Source organism: Planococcus citri, chromosome 3 (genome assembly GCF_950023065.1).
Source record: "Planococcus citri chromosome 3, ihPlaCitr1.1, whole genome shotgun sequence".
NCBI classification, from domain to species: Eukaryota; Metazoa; Arthropoda; class Insecta; order Hemiptera; family Pseudococcidae; genus Planococcus; species Planococcus citri.
Window position 1 is genome coordinate 22,745,707 of NC_088679.1, and position 22,916 is coordinate 22,768,622.

General features: G+C 34.2%; 1 protein-coding gene across 4 annotated transcripts in view; it reads left to right on the plus strand.

The window, feature by feature from the left end:
* Positions 1–22,916, plus strand: part of cpx (complexin) — a 478,766-nt gene that overhangs the window by 448,518 nt on the left and 7,332 nt on the right. The window lies entirely within an intron of this gene.

Sequence of the window (22,916 nt, forward strand, 5' to 3'; positions counted from 1 at the left end):
ACTTATACTACTTATATGTAGTAGGAGTAGCAAAGACAACGTTTCCTTAACAGAAATATCTATAAAGAACTATGAACGCAGCCGAGTTCATGACTGAATTTTCAAATTTATGATAATGAAGTGAATAGTAGTACTCAGAAAATACATAATACAAATACACATATATAGGTATTAGGTACCTACTACAGACGCACCATACAAGCTCTCTAGACGCTGAAATAAGAAGAAGAAACTTGAAAAAAGAATGTTTTCGGTCTTAGGATTAATGTACGTGATAAGGATACGAAAAAATTGCACGCGTATATAACTCCTTTCTGTATAGTAGGTTATGGAAAACCTTATGTACTCGTACCATAAATAGAATTGTCAAAATTGCTAAACGGCAGTCGAGTCGCAGCGGCAAGTCTATCCGCCACGTTAAACGTGCATGCGGAAAGATTTAATGTCCCTTTATAATACGAAACAAAGTAATACATCAATGTGGATTAATATAACGCTGCGTTATAATTTACATAATTTAAGTATAAGCCAAACCAGCGTAAGATAAACAATGTTCCGTTAATAGAATATAGCTATATTTACTTTGTTTTATTCGCATCGCCGTTTTCCTCTATCCAGGATAAAAAGATAACGATCTGCAAATTTTTTTTAAACCTTTCTCATTCACTCCTCTTTCTCTCTTTGTTTACTTGTCAAATTATTTGGGAGGGGATGAGAATGGGGAAGGAATATTTTCAAACGCACACCTTCTCGTCCTTCCTTGAAAAATGAAAATGTCGATGGGTAAGGTCTGTTTTTCAAAATGAAATTTATAAGATCGTATTTTATACCTATTTTGTAAATGCCTATCTATGAAGCTGTTTTCAATAGAATAGATTTTAACTCTTACTCGAAAAATGCAGCCATACTAATACATATTCAATGAAAATTCCAAGATTTTTTGGCCATCCCTCTAAAAACGCTATGCTCATAAGGTCATTATTTCTGAAGCAATGGGGGAGGGACCAAAATGTTGATGGAAGTGTTTTTGACCTATTTTACTCAAAAATTCAATTATTTTTGGATTATTGACCTTGACAAAACATCCCTCAATTTTCCGTGTTGACTTCTCAGAATGAGAGTATAGGAACTTAGGAAAAAATGGAGGGAAAATGCAATAAATGAAAAATTTCAGTTTCTATGTCTGAATTTCTATGATTTTTTTTTTTTTTCAAATTGTTTATTATATGTATTATCTGGCTTGTGCCAACACTTAATCACAGTAATTTTTAAAAATAACTTCACATGTCAAAAATATGCTGCCTTTTAAGGCGACAGGTGTTCTCTGCCGCATCAAGTAGAACAATGGCCTCTGAATTAGGGTGGTTGTGCAGCCATCTGGAGTATGCCTTGGTTTTCCTCTCAATGATTCTGTCCACAGGATCCAGGTGTAGTTCTCTACGGAGATCCTCGTTGGTGATGTACCATGGGGCACTTGTAATCTCTCTCATAATTCTATTTTGGAACCGTTCAATGACCAGTCTGTTGGACTTCTTTGTAGTACCTCAGATTTTGCATCCATAAGATCACATAGGTAGGAACTAGAGCTGAAAACGGTTACGCTACTTGCTAACTGGTATCGGGGTAAAATACCGGCTGAACCCGCTAAGGCAGGTAACGAGTTGAGTCAGATACCAGATAGTATTGTATAGCGAGAACGACACAGTTTTATCGGCACTCCTACAGTGTGAGTCATAACACACATTGCAACACTTGTCACACAATGCCGCTCCCCCCACTGACATGTAATCATCTATCGTGTGACAATAGACGATACTAGGAAAAAATGGCGGACAGCTTTTATTGGTTCTTATCAGTAAAAAAGAGGCCAATTTCGAGCCGATGTCGCTTCTTATCAGTGAATTGCGGGCCAAATATCCTGAAAAAGTACTAGGTACTTTTTGCTTTTTTTTCCGCGGTTCAGGGTTGTAAGGTAATTTATGTCGGTAAATTACGGCGGTATTTTACCGTATTTTACGGTATTTTACCAAAAGTTTATTACCGTATTTTACCGTAAATTACCAAAAAGCATTTTTTTGCCACATTATTTTATTTGAAAGTTGAAAGGATGAATCAACAGCTGAAGATGATTGGCATCAAAATTCACAATTTATTTGCATCAATGCTAATAATAATTGATACATGCTACATATAAACAGGAAAATATCTTGAAAATTACCAAACAATTGCCAGAAAATTATTCACAATTGGTCAAAAATCAGAAAAAATTGCATCAAATCGTGAAAACATGTTGAAATGTCATTAAAATGTACTTCAAAATCATTAAATTTTGGTTATTTCAATCATTTTATTTAAAATAACCAAATAGGTCAATTTTTTATTTTTTGACAATGTTGAATGATTTAAAATTTTAATTTTAATCCATGCATGGTTATTGGTTATACAATTAATTTTTCCCCATTGCCATTGGCATTGGCCATCTTTCATCACTTTTTAGTTTTTACTTTTTAGTAATTTTCAGTAACTTCAATGTTTTTCAATTTCATGTGTTGTTAACTTGTTAATGTAATTTTTAATTTTAACCCTTTTATAGTTTCATATTGTTTTCAAATTTCAAGCAGAAAATTATTGAAATTCAGTGGCGTAGCCAAGGGGGGGGCGAAGGGGGCCATGGCCCCCCTTGCGAGCAAAAATTTGTAAGAAAACATGCCAAAATGGACGTTTTTTCGTTGTTTGGACCCATTTTTTCTAAAAATTTTCGCTCAAGCAATAATTTTGCTTTCTTTTTCATGAAATCACCACACATCACAATAGATTTTCAGAAAATTACCCCTGATTTCGATTTTTCATGCCTAAAAATCTGGTTTTGCCCCCTCCTTGAGAAAATCCTGGCTACGCCACTGTTGAAATTTCCACCCATTACATAATATACAATAATTTTATATGTTTGAACTTTTGAAGGTTTGAAGTTTGAACTTTGAACACTATAAGTTCATTATATTCAAGTTGGTAAAATACGGTAAAATACCGTATTTTACCGTATTTTACCGCCGTATTTTACCAGCGAATAAATTACGGTAATTTTAACAACCCTGCCGCGGTTAAATATAATTTTAGATTAAAATGCAGCAAAACTGAAGTATTTTTGACGGAGAATTCATTTTTTCTGGTCAGTTTTCTAAAATTTCACATATTCAAAGAGAATTCTTCGAAAAGTGCCACTTTTACGCGATATTTGGCCCACAATTGATGAAAAATGTACTGATAAGACCAAATCCGCCATGTTGTGACGTCAGTCTAGTATCGTCTATTGGGTGTGGTTTATGATGTCACTCTGGTACACCGGCTGCGCATTCAACTCGCTACACGTTATAATGTGAACCGGTGCGATATTTTTTCAACTCGCTACCCACTACTAGCAAGTAGCGAGAATTTACTATACGGGTGCAGTAGTTACCCTCTGTCAGCAAGTACTGTTTTCAGCTCTGGTAGGAATGTAGAAGTGTAGACGAGTTTCTTGTTAGCCAGGCTCACTGGGGAGCACCTGCCAATGAGCCACTGGAAGTTCTTTAAAAGTATGTTTAGTTGAGTTCTCTTTTTCCTGACCTGCTCCTGCCAGTTTAGCTTGGAGTCAAGATGTAGTCCAAGGTACCTCGCACTAGAGGCGAGAGGAACTGGGTTTCCTCCAATAGTTGTAGGGCAGTATGTAGCTATGCTTTCTCAGAGCAAAATCCACTCTGACGGACTTGACTTCGTTCAGCTTGATTTTCCAATTACAAGTCCACTTGGCAATGCTACCTTTGCCTGAAGTTTGGCAACAGCCACGTTGTAATCGTTATATCTGTTTCAACCATACAGGAGTCGTCAGCAAATAGGTACTTTCCAGGGAAGTCTCTGGTGAATAGTAAGAACAGAATAGGCCCCAGGACGCTACCCTGAGGAACACCAGCTGCTATACAGGTGTATGGAGATGCCGACTGGCCAATATGAACACTGAAGGTGCGATTGCTCAAGTATAGGATTGCAGCAACCTACCCACCTATTGAAAAAACTTTCACTATTCTAAGAAATTCAAAAAGACTACATGGACCAAGGCCACCAAGGGAGATGTTCTTGAAAAGGAAGCTACACATTTAGTTGGAAAGGTTTTTAGTTTTTACTTAATCAAAAATGAAAAATTTACAAAAAATTTTACACGCTTCAATTTTTGATTTTTTTTTTTTAATATTATTTGGGAGATTAAGGAAGGTTTTTTCTTGAAAAGGAAGTTCTGTACAGAAATTCTGACAAGAAATGAACAATTTTCAAACAAATTTCACAGACTTCAATAATTACCCATTCCTTTTTTTTTTCATTTTTTCAATTTTGGAAGGCTTTATACGCGGAGACAATCATAGTTTGAAAGACTAAAGAATGTTTCTTCTTGAAAAACTAAATCATTTAGAAGGGGTTTGATCAGAAAAAATAATTTACAAAAATCATATACAAACTTTGATTTTTTTTGTTTTTTTTTTAAATTTTTTTAATTTTAAGGGAACAGGATCAACGCGGTTTGAGAAATCAAGGAAGGGTTTTGCTTGAAAAAGGAGCAATTTAGAATAATTCTGACAAAAAATGAACGATTCTCCAAATATTTCTATACAGACTGCAATTTTCAATTTATTTTTTCAATTTTTGGGAAGGCTTCGTACAGAGATCCCATTATTGTTTGGGGAACCGAAAAAGTTCCTTCTTGAAAAACAAACTATTTGGAGGGGTTTTGACCAAAAATGAATTTACACACTTTTTTTTTTACTTTATATTTTTCATTTCATTTTTTTATTTTTTTTTTCAACTTTGAAGGAGACTAATAGTTTAGGGAACCAATTCAAGTTTTTTTTTTTTTTTTTGTAAAAAGAAGATCATTCAGAAAAACTATGACGCAGAAATAGAAAATTTTTGAATACATTGGATTTTAAGATGTCTACTGAAATTCAAGAGGCCCAATTCGTAATTTTTTTAGTGCCTTGTTTGTACATTCGAAATAAGATTTCATAATTATCATGTAAATTCTATCCATAGGTATCCCCTCTCCCCTCCACCAAACCAAACCAAGTTTCGAGAGCATCTACAGATTTTCCAAATTATGAATGGGTGATTTTTTTTTTCAGGTATTATTCTCCATGTTACCTAAAGATTTTTCCCTTCCTTCTTCTCCCTTTCTCCACACTTCGAAAAAGTAGTGCAAAAACTTTTTAAATCTTTTAATTTCTCACAAAAGAACCATGATACCCAGTTGTAAAAAAATGTTTACACAACTTCTAACAAGGTTGGTACCCCATTAAAATCCACCAAATTAGAAATTTTTGTGATTTTTGAGCAACTTTTTGAATTTTAAAAAATTTAATACCAACGACCTCAGAATTTTAATTTCTTTTTTTGCTCAAGATGTTGTAAAACGACGTAGGTATCTCATTGTTTTGAAAGAATAGTTTTACAGAAAATTTATTTTCAAAAAAAGACAAGTGGTCCAACTAAAGTGAGGGCATGAACTTTTAAAAAATTCATACAAGTAGTTCAAGAAGTATTTTCTCTTTCTGGATGTTGTAATTATGGAAAAAGGTTGAGAAAATTGAGAAAAAATTCACGATTTTGGATTGGTTGGTTGATGACTTATTTGTAATAAAGCACAAAACAGAGGAAATTAAATGACAACTAAAAATACAGTATAACAGATTTCACTACTTTTTTTTTTAGTTTTTTTGTACTTTTGAGTCATTTTTGTACCAAAAAGACTGTCTGGAATTTTTTTTTGATTTTTTCCCACCTTGAAAGTTTTCTTGATCTTGGTCAAATGTAATTTTAGGTTGCTGAGCTGAAATTATTGAGAATTTTTTTCATAAGTACCAACTACATAGGTAGTTAGGTACTTAGAGATGAAACCAAGAAAATTACAAAAAAAAAAAATCATAAGTTTAAAAATTACCATTTTTGTACATATCTTCTGACGTACGTAAATTACTCGAAATTCCCATTTTAAAAAAGAACGATAAAATTATTTTTTTGTAAAAGTGTTCACATGTTTACCTCGATCTACTTCCTCATTATTTTCTATGAAAACTTTTTTGAAGAAGAACTTGAAATTATTATGAATCATATTTTCGTATGAACCAAAACCAATGCATGAAATGCAGTGTAAGAACATCCGAAAAAAAAATACAAACTACATTCAACAGAAATCACGCAAGTAGAAAACCATTACTTCACTAACTATATGCTATCGAAGGCTTACAGTTACATGGGTTACTTACGCTGAAGGATGAATTACACGGATAACTCATCTCATTAATCTCGATAATGAAGGATAACATTTCAAGACTCGTTTTTATTTTTAATTGAAAAATGATGACGGTAAGTTGTAATACTGCACTATAGAAATTTAATAGAAAAAAAAAGAAAGAAAAACGAATCGATGCCATGCAGAAAGAACTACACATAACCATTCGGTGGCCTGTTTCTGAAATCTCAACACTATTCGAGTGTAAAGTGCAGCAAACATTAACGAAGTCAATTGGGAAAATTTTTTGTTGGTTGCACTTGCACTATTGAAAACACGAAGAATACCCAAGATTCCATTCTTTTCTCAGTACGAGTTGTGTTTTTGCTTCCATCGAAGAAGTTTTAACACGCTTCGATGATGATTCTCTTTTAAATGGGCTTTTATCGCGAATTGCTTCGAAATATTGGAGAATAATGCGGCTGATTTTTTTTCGTATTTTCTTCATTAAGTACTTTTTTTTCTAGTTTTTTTTTCACTCGTTTTAATTGTGTAAGTAACTAAAATATTGGAACGAAAAAAAAAACACTTGATGGCGAATTTTTTCTTAAGTTTAATTAAAATTGTATTCTTGTAATGAGAAAAATTAGTTCAAGTTTTTAACAAGAAGTGAGAAGGGGGTATAAATCATAAGAAAATAAAAAAATCCCGACATACTTTGGTTTACTTATTCATACTCAACTTGTAAAGAAACGATGTCTAATTCGTATTCAATAGACTTTCCCTAACAAACAACAAAAATAAATCATATCCATTCGATTGGAAGAAAAAAAGAAAAAGAAAAAGTGAAAATGCAGCCAACTCGCGATAGGTGCCTATTCCATTCACTCCTCTCCCTGCACCCTTCATCCTTCATCGTGTATACTAATTGAAAAGCGTACTAATTTTTCACGTATTCGCGGACGGCGAACAATGGATGAATTCGATTGGGTAAACGTCGTCGAGTTGGTAAATTGCAGCATGATAGAACAAGAAAAGGGAAATTAATTCGATCGAAATTTTAATTAAAATTTCTCCTTTAAGAAGAATGCCCGCGAACTCGAAGGCAACGCTGATTTCAAATACTGATATGACAGTTATTTCCCATTTTGTAGAATTCGTTTTGTTTGTTCCTGTTCGCCATTGTGCTGCTCTGAGGTGCAGGCACAAGTTGGTATTTGTATTTTTCTTTGCGCTTTATCAAATCAACGTATTGATGGCTTCTCCGTGCTTCTTTTTTTTTCTTCGCTTCTACACTTCTTTTTTCCTCATTCGCCGTGTAGTCGATTTTCGTTTAAGTGCTTTCGTTTCCTATTCTTCTTATCAACTCGAGAATAGTATACCGGGCCTGAAGAAAAGATTATCAATTTTCCCTTGATCTTATAGTTCTGCTTTTCTCCCATCCTTGCTATGTTTTTCTGGCTGTTTTTCGAAAAAATACGATTTCTATATTCTTCCATAGGGGGCGGTTATTACACTCGACGTTGTATTTTCCATTTGTTAAAAAATCTCGTATTTTTGTTTCGCGAATATTTCTTAAGCTATGCTACCGTAACCTTCATCTTGTTTTATGTCATTGCCATACCTGCGTGTATTTTTCAACTCGAAGAATCAGTTTTGTTTTGGTGTGCCAAATTAAGGATAGAAAAATATTACTTTCAAATTTAAGCTCTTGAGCTTCATATGAAATGCAGAAAAAATTAGGAGCGGTTAAAAAACACCGAAAACTTACATTTTTTGGGACTGAAACTCTCAACATTTACTTTCAAAAAAACTCGCCAATTTTCCATCCCAAATTTCAGCCCCCTTTCCCCAGGAACAGTAAATATAGAGTGGTCTCCAACAGTGTGTAAAAATGATCTTTTTTAGGGTTGAAAATTAGTGGTGAGGAAAGAAACTGAAAATTTAAAAGCATAATAAGGGTTAAAAAATGAATAAAACCATCAAACAGGCTCAAAAACACCGAATCTTGAAACAGATTCCATGTTCACTCTTTCCTCCGCTCGAAAGTCAATGGTTTAGATTGACAGGCTTTAAACAGCTTGGCATTTCTAGCAAAAAGCGAGCTAAAAAAAAAAATGAACCCACGAAATAGCCAATCGCCATATTTTTTCGGCTTTATACCGACGCATTATTTTTGGCCAGAGACACGAGTCCGTCCGTCTTGACTTACGTTAGCCTTGATGGTATAAATCTTTTCAAGAGTAACGTAACGCTTCATTAATCCTTCGAAACAAAACGATTGATTAATGATGAAAAACGGCTAATTTATTAAATGATTACACAGCTTCGACAAAAAGACAGCTATAGTAAAGGCGAGGCGACGTTGTGGCGTTTATCATTTGTGATACTACTTTCTCCGGCCAACGCAGTTAACTGATTTTCGGTTTCGAGTTATGATGTCGCTGGAGCAAAAAGTTGGGGATGTTTCAATTACAGGAAGGGAAGCAAACTAAACTGTACTCACTCAACTTTGTAAAGCTGCTTTTAGGGTATTTTGCACCTAGTGCAACGTAAAGATGAGATATCAAACTATATTTTCTTTTTATTTTCATTTAAAATGATACCGTTTTCTAGAATAAGAAAATGTAATTGAGTAAGAGAGAGGTAATCACAAGAGAGATTACAAAAACAAAATAGAATCATCTAGTGCTAGTGTAATTTGCCTAAATAATTTTACAAAAAAATACCCATCATACAGTACTTCATGAAAAAAATGAGAAGAAATTTACAAAAGATTACCAGCAGTTCAGAAATTACCTGTAATTTACCAAAAATTACTGGCAATTTACCAGAAATTACCAGCAGTAATTTGCCAGAAATTACCTGTAACTTACCAAACATTGCTAACAATTACCCGTAATTTACCAGAAATAACCACCTGTACCTTACTAGAAATTACCACCTGTAATTTACCAGAAATTACCACCTGTAATTTACCAGAAATTACTACCTGCAATTTACCAGAAATTACCACTTGTAATTTACCAGAAATTACCCGTAATTTACCAAAAATTACCCGTAATTTACCAGAAATTACCCGTAATTTACCAGAAATTACCTGTAATTTACCTGAAATTACCTGTATTTACCAGAAATTACTGTGATTCGCCAAAAATTGTCTGTAAGTTACCAAAAATCGCAAGTAGTAATTTTTAAGGAATTACCTGTAATTTAGCAGAAATTACCTATAATTTACTAGAAGTTTCCTATGTTTTACCAGATACTACATGTAATTTACTAGAGATTACCTGTAATTTACCAAAAATCACCTCTCATTCACCAGAAATTACCTGTGATTTACCAGAAATTACGTAATTGACCAGAAATCACTTAGCTGTAATTAACTAGAAATGGCTCAAATGGCCTGCAATCAATTAGAAATTAGCTTTTTGACAAAAATTACCTCTAAATTACCAAAAGTTAATAAATTACCAGTATCTAATTATGAAACATCAAGTACTCAGTACTGTACAAAATATTGTAAAATTACATAAACTCTCTCATGAAAGGTCTCTGAAATTTGAGAAGAAAGGAGGAGAATAAAAACAAAAATTCTTTTTTCACTACCCAATTCTTTTGTGTTTCTCGACAAACTGATTTAAATAATCTAGCTTACTTTATCTGTTTTAAAATCATTCTCATCATTTTATAAATTAGTCAACTTCTTCGCAGCTATACTTCAAACGCAACAAAAAAACCCTCGTATCTCATATTCATCGTTACAATGAACTTTGCCCTTCACTGAAATCGAAATTACGCAACCAGAAAATCCAAACTGTATAATTTCAATTCCCAACCTCAGAGAAACGCGAAAAATGATAAAATTAACAATTACCGTTAGAAATTTGTACCGGCAACGCGGTTAATTTTATTCAAAATTCCAACTTACATCGATTGAATTTTTTTTTCAAAACAAAGGTCATCGACTCCAAAGTCACAACCTATCTTCTAAACGTGAAACTTGGCTATACGCCGAAAAACACTTTAAAAAGATGAAAATAAAGAACGGATGCTGCATTGAAAATTAAATTTTTCAAAAAAAGAAAAGAATATCTACAACATGCGAGTCACACAACCGTACGAAACAATTTCATTCTTAAAATTTACATCATTTTAAAAAGAGACTATACCGTTGGTAAGATTTACGAGACATTCGAACAAAGTAACCAGAAGTCGAGAAAAAAAACAGGAGCTAGATATAGTATGAAAAAAGGAGGAATTTAACGAATAAATCACATTATTCAAACCTCCTTCAAAGCTCCACCTTTGGAGAAAAAAAAACAAAAAAAACCTATGAAATATAAGCTTGGTACAATTTCGGTGTAAAACGTGTAAAAAAAAATCAGGAATTATTGCATAAATTGACCCGATACTGTGGTTACGATCCCTTTACCTTTAGCCTGTTTCTTTTTTTTAGCGTTATGAAAACACAATGACCCTCAAAAGTACGTGTTTTTCATGCTTTTTTCCCCCGGTAAACGTATATTTTTATATTAAAAAGTATAACGCAACGTCTACGAGTTAATTGTAACACGACCAGGAAAATAATAGAAGTGAAACATGATTATAAATTAACTTTAGGTATAGTAGAGAGTGAAAAAAATCGATGTTTTTTTTCCAAACTCGCGTAAATATGTTTTGAAAACTTTTAATTCAGATGTTACACGCGAAAAGTTCATTCTTTAATCGTTAATTATCGTCATCGTCTAAGGTTGTTAAAGTTTACACACAATTTGTCGTAGTTTTTTTTTTCATGTTTCCGAAGAACCTGTAGGTAAGGTAGGATCCATCCCTCCTTAAACGTATGTTTCGTGTTTGGTAAAAATGTTCGTTCGAATTGCAGACGTCAAAATATATTAATTTTTAAAATTTTTCTCGGACTTTAATCTATAGCATGCGAATTGAAAATAAACTTCTAGGCCATGTTTCCTCGTGTATTGAAATCAATTAAGCAATTAATTCGTAATTTCTGCTCGGCTAACAGATTAACAGCGATCTCCAGCTTTGAGATGACTGCGAAAAGGATTATCATGCCATGCTTCGCGATAATTTACCAAAAGAAGGATTCGCTCAGAAATTGAATAAACTTTAGGTTTAAAACACCCTAGTCGGCTTACGTATGCTACCTCCAAGTTACATGTGTAACATTTTTCGTGGTCGAAATTGGCCATCGAGCTGTCATGCGGCCTTCATTAACACTCGAGCCGGGCGTTTAAATTATCAAGCTACCGTATACGAGTATAAGTCATGATTTGAAACTTAAATTCCGTAATAATGAGGCAGACACGTCTCAGTGAATTAACGTCATCGCCATTCGTCGCAGTCGAAACGACGACGAGACTAGATTCGAAACGAATTTTCTACGGCTTATGTAAACAGGTCATGTTTATAATGTGGCAAACATCGTCCCAAAAGCGGTCCACACAAATTAAACGTTTCATAACAGCGGTTCGGGACGAGTACTTGGTCAATTACTCGGTTTCCCATCTACCGCACGGCCCTTTTAGCCACATAAAATTTCAATTTTTGCGTTAATTCACTCTTCTCCTCGGCTAAACACGCTAAGCTCGTGCACGTCTCCATTATAGCTTCTCGCTCGGTTCCCCCTGTCACTCGCCCTCTCGTTATACTTTGCCGCGTTTACAAATTACACGTAGGTACCCACGTAAAAATTATACCTATATTAAAGCCAAATACCCCACGTGAGCAGGAGAAAACTCCTTTGTGTGTGTGTTTTTTTTCTTCTTCGTCGAAATATCCATTGTACATACAGGGTGATTCTAAACAAATCAGGAGTATTTTACTATGGTACGAGGAAACTTACAGGTATCTCAGTAGTGAGTAGGTATACTTTCAAAAAATATCAATAAGCGATTAATTATGAAACACGCCCAGAACATTTTTTGGCACAATATTGGCATCAAATTATAGAATTTGACACTTGGAAACCCACCTAAGCATAGATCACACGATTTATTCAATTTTATGACATTTCTACGCTCATTTGTGGAATTTAGAAAGCTCATAATAATTATCAAAAGATTGAGTCGAGATTCAAAATAAGCATTTCTGTGAACTCGATTTTTCAATTTTTCTAAAATTCTGGAACTCATGGTACAGTCTACGAGGCTTACATTTGAAGAGTACCTAAATGTGTTGAAATTTAAAATTAGCACATCTGAACCCCTTCCCTACACTCCCCAAAAATGTTGCACGAATTTTTCAATTTTCTGAAATTTGAGCTTTCCCGAAAAGGTCGAACTTTCAACTTTCAAATTTCTCAAAAAGTGAATTTGAACCTCCGTTCTATTTACCTACTTCAAACCTGGGCAAACAAAATTCACTCTTACTTTAATTGATTTCATTTTAAAGGGTTTCAAGGTTCAGTATTGAAGCAAAAATTTGAAATACACAAAAATATTGAGACATTCCTTCGTTCAATGGGAGTGGGGGGGGGTGTCAGGGATTGAGTGATGGTAATTTTCCAACTCACGCAGCAAGAGAAATCCGTTTTAAAAAATTGAAAAATAAAACATCTATGGCTACAAATGGTTTGTCGATCTAATCGTCAATGTTACGTATTTACGGCAAACTGTGTATGCAATTTTATCAACACTGGTGTTGTTACAAAATGTCATCATGTTCGCAGGCAATACTAGAGTTGCGATTGGTTGAAATGATGTAAAAATGTGTCTTAGGGGAAAGACACATTTTTACATCATTTTGAGGGGTAAATATGAGGGGAGGGGGTTGAAAATTTTTGTGAGGATACCTACTAAGGATATACATAACATACTGAAAAATTTTCAAAATCGGTTAAAATGGGGCTGAGAAAAGTGTTATTGAAATTTCAGAAAAGGGGGGTTCCCAAAAAGGGGAGGTGGTGTGGATCTGAAATTTTTCACGCGGAAATTTCTCAATGGTACCCATCTTCCATGCTAATATCAACTCGAACGCTTTTGGGGACCATTTCACCCCTCTTAGGCCCCCATAGCCATTATGTATTTTTCAGGAAACCCCTTTTTTGAATGGTTCTAGCCCCACCCCCCTTGGGGTTGGAAACTTTGCTGACCCCTCATTCGACGCGGAATTTAGAGGAGAACAAAAAACATCAAAGGAATTTTTCGTTAAAATGCATATTTTCGGAGTGATACGCCAAAAACCAAATTTGGGGGGCAAAAGGTCCACAAAAAAGGGGGAAGCGTACACCGGATTCACCCGGACACCCAAAATTCGTGTTCGGCGTATCAAAAAACCCCCCTATACCAAAATTCAGCTTGTTATCCCACTTTTCCCTATAGAATGTTAATTCTCCTGGACTAGAGCTATTCTTCTTCTAATTTCCTTGGCCGATCCTCCATCGGCATCAGCATCCATAAGTGAACCAAAATAAAAATACAAGTTCACTTTATGTACTGGTAGTTCCCTATTGACAAAAATTATGCGATAGCATGCTAAAATGCATGCTTTTATGCATAGCACAAGCATGCCTGAATTTGGACTTTTTTCAAAAAAAGCATGCGATTCAGCCTGCAAATAGCATGCGTAAAAGCAATGTTAAAGCATATAAAATGAAATAGAAATTAAAAATTTTTTTGCCCTGGGTGGGAATCAAACCTGGGACCCTCATATTGTGTTATTCCGCGTTACCTAACCAACTCGGCCACTTCGCTGCTTGCAAAGAGTGGAGTTATTTCCCCATAAATGTTTGCACTTTTTGGACTTGGGGAGAAAAATTTTAAAATTTGATAAGTTCACAACGCACAAACATTTATGCGGAAAAAATCCACTCTTCGCAAGCGGCGAAGTGGCCGAGTGAGTTAGGTAACGAGGAAAAATCTATACCGCGGGTCCCGGGTTCGATTCCCACCCAGGGCAAACTTTTTTTAATTTCTATTTAATTTTTTTTAATTTCCATTTAATTTTATATGCTTTACCATTGCTTTTACGCATGATATTCGCAGGCTGAATCACATGCTTTTTTTGAGAAAAGTCCAAATTCACGCATGATTGTGCCAACACACCTGTTTTTATGCATAATTTTGTCAATAGGGTTACAGTAAATAAATATGATGACTTTTTCAAATTCATTCAGGGCTTTGGATTCTGGTATGTATCCAGCTCTATCAACAACCATGACCTTGGTTTTCCCCACATTTATGAGGAGTCCCATGTCCTCACTGACCATCCTGACCCACTTGATCAGTTCTGCCAGTTCCTCTTCATTTGCGGCTATTAAGGTGGTATCATCAGCGTAATGGAGATTGGAGATTTTTCTTCCTCCCATCTTGATGCTGCCTTCCCAGATCTCCAAGGCTTTTCGCATAATGTACTCGCCATAGATGTTGAACAGCAGAGGCGAGAGTATGCAGCCCTGCCTCACTCCCCATTCTGGCTGAAACGGGGTTGACTTTTCTCCACCTACTCTCACCATCATCTCGTTCTTGTCACACAGTGATTTGATTAGCTTAATTAGATGTTCTGGAACTCCCATCTCGCGTAGTATCTCATATTGCTTAGTCCAATTGACACAGTCAAAGGCCTTTGCATAGTCAACAAAGCATAGTACCGCAGGGATGTTGAATTCATGGAATTTTTTGATTATTTGTCTGATGTTCAAAATCTGCTCTCTCCAGGGATGCTGCCAATGCTATCAATTGCTAATCGATTAATTTTCCCCTATTGCAATTATCGTGATATCACGATACAAACAACTTGCGATCTTTTCTGTAAGGTTCGCTAGTGTGCAACAAGAAATTTACGCCAAAAACTGGAGGGAGGTGTTGACTTTTGGAAGAAAACTCCACCCACAGTTTTGACATGCGCAGTGTCCGATGTTTCACATTCACTTTAACGATTTAGCGGAAAAAATTGCAAGTCAATCAATTCGATTATTCATTATTGTTATATTTAATACCGGCGGCATCCTTGGCTCTCTTGCACCTCTTCCAGGCATAAAACCCGCCTGTTCAGGTGGAATCTGTCTATGCAAGTATGCCTTGATCCTGTTGTTGATTATTCGGAGCATCACTTTACTAGCATGTGGAATTAGGGATATTGTGCGATAGTTAGCATAATTTTTCGTATCACCTTTCTTGTGTAGCAGAATTAACACTGATTTGCACCAATCTTCTGGCCATTCTCTTTTATGCCATATGTTGTTGTATGTATTTCTTCCAGATCACCTTCTCTGCTTTCTTACCCATGGACTGTAGTACATATATCTCAGTCTCAATACTGTAACATCCAGGCGCTTTTTTGACTTTCTAAAAAAGGAAGCAAAATTTGTAATAATGTAATTTTGAAATTTTGAAAATTCTATTTTCTAAGACAAAAGTGTAGGAACGCAGGACGTTTTCATTTCTAACACTTTCATCTTTCATTGTTCATTGGGCAGGAAGAAGAGAAAGGGTGAGGAGGAGGAGGAGGAGGAAGAGAAGGAAAAGAAGAATGAAAATAGAGGATAGTACTTTAAGAGAAAACTGATTTATTTTGTGTTCTCGCAAACGACCGGTCTACCAGATTAATTTTTTAAACTGTCATTGGCTTTATATGGGCACCAAAATCGTCCAAAAAGTGCACTGATGTGCAATTTTTTGAAAACGTAAATTATTATGCGCTGAATATTCTTAATTTTTGTAGCTTCCCGTGTTCCCTATTACTCTGAAGATGAGTTTTTGTATTTATTGAATTGGATGTGATTTTTCCATAATTTTTTATGGAGCTTATACAACCTTTTTATCAAAGAATTGATACACTATTTAGTCAATTTTTTTCAGCTTTAAATTTTTTGTGAGTTTTCACAAACTTCAACTATTAATTGTTGAAATCCATTGCTATTGTTATGGTGTTTTTTTTTTTTTTTTTTTTTTTTTTTTGGTGTAAAGATCATGAACTTTTACATCTCTTTGATATAATTTGATTAGCAGTTTAGGAATTAATTTGTCTCGATGTGTTTTCGATAGAATGAATGAGCCGTACACATAGGTACTTACAAAATTCATTTTTTCCGCTCGATATTTCTCAGATATTCACAATATCTAGGCATAAATACACATCTTTGATGTGCATACTGTAGCAGAGGGAAAAGATACGTAGAAAAGCGTGATATACCTACCGAATAGCTGTATTGATACATTTAAAGGCGAAGGTTACAGACAAGTCATTTGGTTTTTTTAGCAAAGGCGAATGACGTATTGCATTGATATAGAAGGAAATATTAGTTTAACATTTGTATATGTATGTACCTACATCGCAGCATATTGGCATACAGTTTTGATGAAATATCAATGCTTTCAACGAAATTAAAATTGTAACGGGTACGCGCAGACATCGGCATATAGACCTGGGTGTACGGAATGCGGATGAAGGTGGTATAAAAACGATTCATGTTTTCCATACACCTGTAAATACCTATTACCTACTATAGATATACCATTGCATTTGACGAGCGAAAATATTCTAGTTGGGAACTGGTGTCGGAATGGAATTTTTTTGCAGCGACGATAAAGGAAACCCTTGTTAAAGTTGGAATGATTGATAGGTGGGAATTTTTCTACCACGAGTTGGATTTTTGTTACGCTAAATGTAACTCGCTACAGTATAAGCTCGCCAAGTTGGAAATGTCAAAATACGACGTAGTTTTGATGTTTCGGGGGTATAAAAAGTGAGTGAAAAAAAAAAATGGAAAAAATAGTTTTGTTTATGCGTTTATCTATGCTCAACTTGACCCGCGGAAGTGGCTAGATTTACGATATAAAACGGATGTATTTTTATGGATAGGTATACGATTGAAACACAGCGACGACGGTTTTTGATTTCGGTGGTATTTTTAATTAACGATGCGCGACATTGTTATACTATATACGATGTGCTGTTGTTATTTTTATACATAGGTACATAAACGTGACGATAATTCGTGAAAGTAAGCGTGTTTTCAACTCAATGGGTATCGTACATATATATTTGTATAGCAGGTGAGGTACCTGTATGTTTACGTGCCACTGATTAGGTCTGCTCCTAAAATATACGCGAAAGGATCGAGTCGAGTTATTTATCGAGGTGATTTAAAGCATAAACTTTGTTTGCTAGAACGTTTTGTAAACATGCAAAGATTCTTATTCGTTAGTTTTATCGAAGAAGAAGAAGAAGAAGAAAAACAAGAAAAACAAAGTCATGTTTGTACACAATACACCTACATTTATACAGGGTGATTGAGAACGAGAAATTGTCTGCGATAAGAAAAAATAACTATACAAAGGTGTTGCAGATTTGCATGGTTTAAGGAGTGAGGAAGAGATAGGACTGTGGATCTGTAATAACGAGAGTCGAGAGTGGTATCAGCAAAGTGTTCTTACATGGAAATAATATCTAATTATTTGCTAGTAAAATGGCAAATCTTCAATTTTAGTGTGTAGGTCAGTACACTGTGTACCTATTTATCACCTGAATTTAAAATTTCGAGTTTTATTTCAATAGGTAGGTGGTACGATGAAAATAAGTAGGTAGGAAAAAAAATCGAAATTCACTGAAATTGCTATATTTGATGTACCTATCTCGAGTTGTTATTACTTTAAACATGAATCATTTCAGCAGTATTGAACTTACAGTATGAATGCCAGAAGTTCCCAAAATAACGAAATTCAATCACGAAATTATATTTTCGTTCAAAATTGATCACATTAGGTGGGAAAAATTGTAAAAAATCGGGTTTTTGCGTTTTTGAGAGTTTTTCTGCAACTGCTATAAAAATTCAGAAAAACTATGTACGTATCTTGCACATCCTGAGTAGGTTAGGTAGGTACACAAAACATAATTATTTTTTCTGTGATTCAGCCTCTGAAGGAAGTTACTAAAAATTTCATCGAAAAGCTAAAAATGCGCAATTCACTAAGAAGCTAGATTCGAAAAAAATTTTAAAAATTCCCACGAATGGCCCTTAATTTCATCTAGGATTCTTGCAAGTTTGATAAAGTTCTATCAAAAAATATCAAAGATGGAAATTTTCAACTAAAATGTCAATTTTACTCCTATTAGAGGAGTGATGAGGGATGCGCTAGTGGTTTTAAAATTTCATCGCCAGGGGGATTGGAGTTGGACCACAAGAACGAACATTCACTGGTCAGTTTCAACATTTCAATCAAGGACTGATTTACCATTCTCACCAAGTTCTCACTCCGCTATGCTTTTTTCTTCAAAACGAAAAAAAATAATTAATTAGGTACAAGGTACTTAGGTAGTTCATAATATTATTACGCAAAATCGCAACTTTAATTGCCTGCGAACATGATGGCGTATTGTATAACACACGTGTTAATAAAATTGCATACTCAGTTTGCCGTAAATACGTGCCTATCATTGACGATTAGATCGACCAACCATTTGTAGCCATAGTTTTCTGATTTTGCATTTTTTTTAAATGGCTTTCTCCTGCTGTATGAAGGGAAAAATTATCATGACTCAATCCCTGACCCTCCCCTTCCTCACTCCTCCCAAACTTCCGTTAAATGAAGGAAGTCTCAATTTTTTATGTGTTTCAAATTTTTCGCTTCAATAGGTACTGAATTTTGCAAGTCTATAAAATGAAATCAATCAAAGTGAAAGTGAATTTGTGTACGTAGGTTTGAAGTAGGATACATAAGTAGAAAGGAGGTTAAAATCAATTTTTGAAAAATTTGAAAGTTCCAAAGTTCGACCTTTTCGCGAAAGCTCAACTTTCAAATGTATCTTAATTCGAGAGTTATCATTTAAAAATCTGACAAATATTCTTAAATTTCGAAAAATTGAAAGATTAGAGTTACACATATTTTTTGGGGAGGGAAGGAGGAGTGGTTCAGATGTACTATAATTTTGAATTTCAACTTATTCAGGTGCTTTTCAAATGTTAGCCTCGTGGACTTTACAATAAGTTCCAAAATTTAAGAAAAATTGAAAAATCGAGTTGAGCAACCTTTCGAAATTTTGCTGCTCAAAAATACCAGACATTTTTCGTTGAAATATTTATTGAAACACATTTGGAGAAAAATAGCTGAAAACACACGGCAGCACTACGCGTCGGTATTTCTCGAAAATTTATAGCCATGAAAAAATTTTCAACAAATACCAACTTCATGAAACTACGCACATATGATGAGATGAAAAATATTCTTAGAATGTGTCTACTGCCTACCCAAGTATACCTACCTGGCCGACCTGTTCAAAGGAAAAATGTATAAAACATCATTCGCAGAAAATTGTTTCATCAACAGATAGCTAGGTACATTTTCCAAGGTCAAAAAATTACAGCAAGAAATCAGTTTACACGTTTCGGAGAATTTTTTCGAAATTCCGCAATTTTCCAGGATAAATAACGCGAGTTTTTTTTTTATGGAATTTGGAATTAGAGTTCACATATCTGATTTAATTTAGAAAATGTTTTCTTAAAATAAGAAATACTTAAATATGCTCGTTAAAGTGTGAAGTTTTACGAAGCTGCTTGGATTTTTTTTCAGCAAAAAAATTCAAATCTTTGTCATTTTTTTCGATGTCTAAATTAAACATTCTTTAAGAGAAAGAGAAAAAACTTGAAAAAAAATTTGAACAAGGGATTTTTTCCACCTTTGAGTTCCTTTAAAAATAAATAGATAACTTCAAACGTTCAAACGCTTTAAATGGCCAACTGACAAAAACACAGTTCCGAGCTTTCACTTTTTGGTCTCAATACTGTGATCCGAAAATGTTATTATTGGTTTTCAATTTTTCAAATTCATGATTCAGAGGTACCTAAGTATATCGATGGCTAACGTTATTCCTCGCTTGATAGGTATCAATAAAATAAAAATTAATGTTAATCACCTAATATTAAAATTTATGTCAAGTTACATTATTATCTATTTATATCTCTATATTTAGCAAGTACATACGAATAAGTAGGTAGATAGTAATAATCTCGAATTATCCCACCAAAATTTCATTTTACCTCACTCTAATTTTAGAAAAATTTCAAAACTAGGCTTTGTGATTGGCCAAAGAATTGTTTAACGAACCACATTATACACGTATATGTACTTCTATACCTACTTGAAATAAAAATAAATACAGAATATTAAACCCATCCTCGAAGCAAAATAAGACGGTAAAATGCAGAAAAGCATGCCGATAAACATCTCGCTATTTTTCTACTAGCGAACAAAACAGAACCATGCCTCCGCCACCAACCGATTCTATCGGAAAAACCTGCAGCAATAGGTATAAAACGTTGGGAAAACACGATGAGCACGCGTGAACGACGGCCACATTCCATTGGCAGAATAATAATACCTACGGATTTCGAGAAAACAGACCGGAAAAAACCACAGTCGAATTATTGGGAATTATTAAGTAGCAGTTGCACAGAGGAACAAATTGACTCTAGTAGGGAGTCCGGCTTGTTAATGCGTCTCCCTAATGGGGTCAGATTGATTCACTGTGCACAATATTCCAGCCACATGCTACTTGAAACGTAATCTTCGGAATATACCTCTACGGCCTGTATCCACGTGAATTGCACTCGATCTGCGAATAGGTACTTCAAAAGTCAAACAGGCGTGAAATGTATCGTACTTAGGTATATTGCTTGTGTGTTGTGCGTTTTTGTTGACCTAAATATTGTACATAGGTCTTCATTGTTCACTGTTGTAATGCTTATTTGTATGTACATCTTTGTCATTAAGTATCTAAAGCTACCTATCTTTTATGTTATAATTTTACTTTGGTTTTATTGTAAGTATGAATATGTATATTAGGTTTTCATTTTTTGCTCATAAGTTTGTATAAAGTTCATTTATTTTCGTGAAATTTTTGAGTTTTTTGAAATGATAGAAATTCTATTTCGAATGTAGTACCTAACTCTATATTATACCTACGTATGTACATAGTTTATATCTAGCTACCTAGTACCTACTCAGACTTATTTTATAAATTCCTGACAAGCAGGGAAAAAAATTCTATTCGGGGAATACGTAGGAGCTCTCCATACTTATCTTTATTTCGCCGACGCTATCGTCTTTTGAATTTGTTCATAAATATTTAAACGAACGTTAGCTCATCGCGACAAAATGATTGTATCTTGAGAAACATGAGACACATCTAGACTTGTACATAGTATACGAGTTGTATCTAACATCATTTCAAACAAACGTAATTTTTTTCATACATTTATAAGCTTTAATCTTATTGCATTCGTACCTACACATTCTAGGTAGGTATACGTTGGGATTTCGAAATCAGACTCAAATTTGGCAACGTCATCGTCGTGTTTCTATTTCACACACACATCAAAGTATCAATATTCGATAAACGTTGGTAAATTTTTATGTAGGTTGAATATGAAACGAGCAAAATGCTCAAAAAAATCTTACATGACGAAATTGAGGGGAAAAAACAACAAAAAAGACACCGACAAACAATCATACCATAGATTCGTGTAATTTTTCTCTGACGTGAAAATATCTGCGTAGATATTTCAACGAAAATACAATTCGTCTTCGCATTTGATATTACTCGACTATTGTTTCATAAAGAAAGTTCAATTTGAAAAAAAAAATCAGGTTGTGTTTTATTGAGACTCAAATTTAATTCTTCTATATTCTCCTGGAACTTAAAAAAAAAATAATAAAGAGCATACTTTTTCATACATTCTACGATTTCTACCCAAAGTAAAAAATTACGCCCTTTCCAAGTACCTAATAAGTGAAGAAGAAAAAAAAATCCGTGTCATTCATTTCAACACAAAATAGTCGCCGAGAAAAAGAAATTAATTATAATTTGTTGTTAAATTTTTTCCTTTATTCTAACGTTTGAGTAAAACTTAATTTATTACACAACGTAGCTTTCATTTCTATTAATTACAGTTTACTTTTTTCTCAAACTTGTTTTTTTCTCCTCACTTGTTTGTTTACTTTTCCTTGATTTCCCCCATTTTCTAGTCTTCATCATCGCTTCATCTCCCTCTGTATCTTCTGCGTAATTTTTTTCACTCTTTTTTTTTTCTAAATTAATAATAATCATAAGAAGAGAAGAAAAAAAAGTTTAAAAAGAAATGGCACAAAGCCGAGTTTTATACTTTAATTATGCACTTCATCAAAAACTTCGTTCGTTAATTTCTTTTACAATAATTCATTTTCGCATGGTCTCAAAATAAGGGTTCATTTAAAACAGTCGAGTGTTTTGTATTGGAATTTGTTTAAGTAATATTTTTTAATTCACCGGTAACTTTTCTTTTCTAAAGATACGGGTTCGGGTTCGTACCCTACCCGTCCAGCGTCATTTGCGATTTTGTTTCATTGTGTAGGAATAAATGTGTGTGTTTTTTTCTTACTTATTCTTTTTTAATTCGATTTTTTTTTCAAGTGATAAAGATTTATGGCGAAAAACTTAATTGATTTTGGAATCGAAAGTGAAACTTTATCGAAGTAGATCTGTGCTATGGGTATTTTTTTTAAGGAGGCTTTTGACTTTGCTGTACGTCGTACAGTTTACCTGCATATGGGAATACGGTACAATAAATTGCACTAGAGTGTAATCAGCCAGGTATTTTTTTCGATGAAAAGAAATCTATGATTTGAGGAGCGTTCTGCCATTTTAAAAATATTTTCAAGCA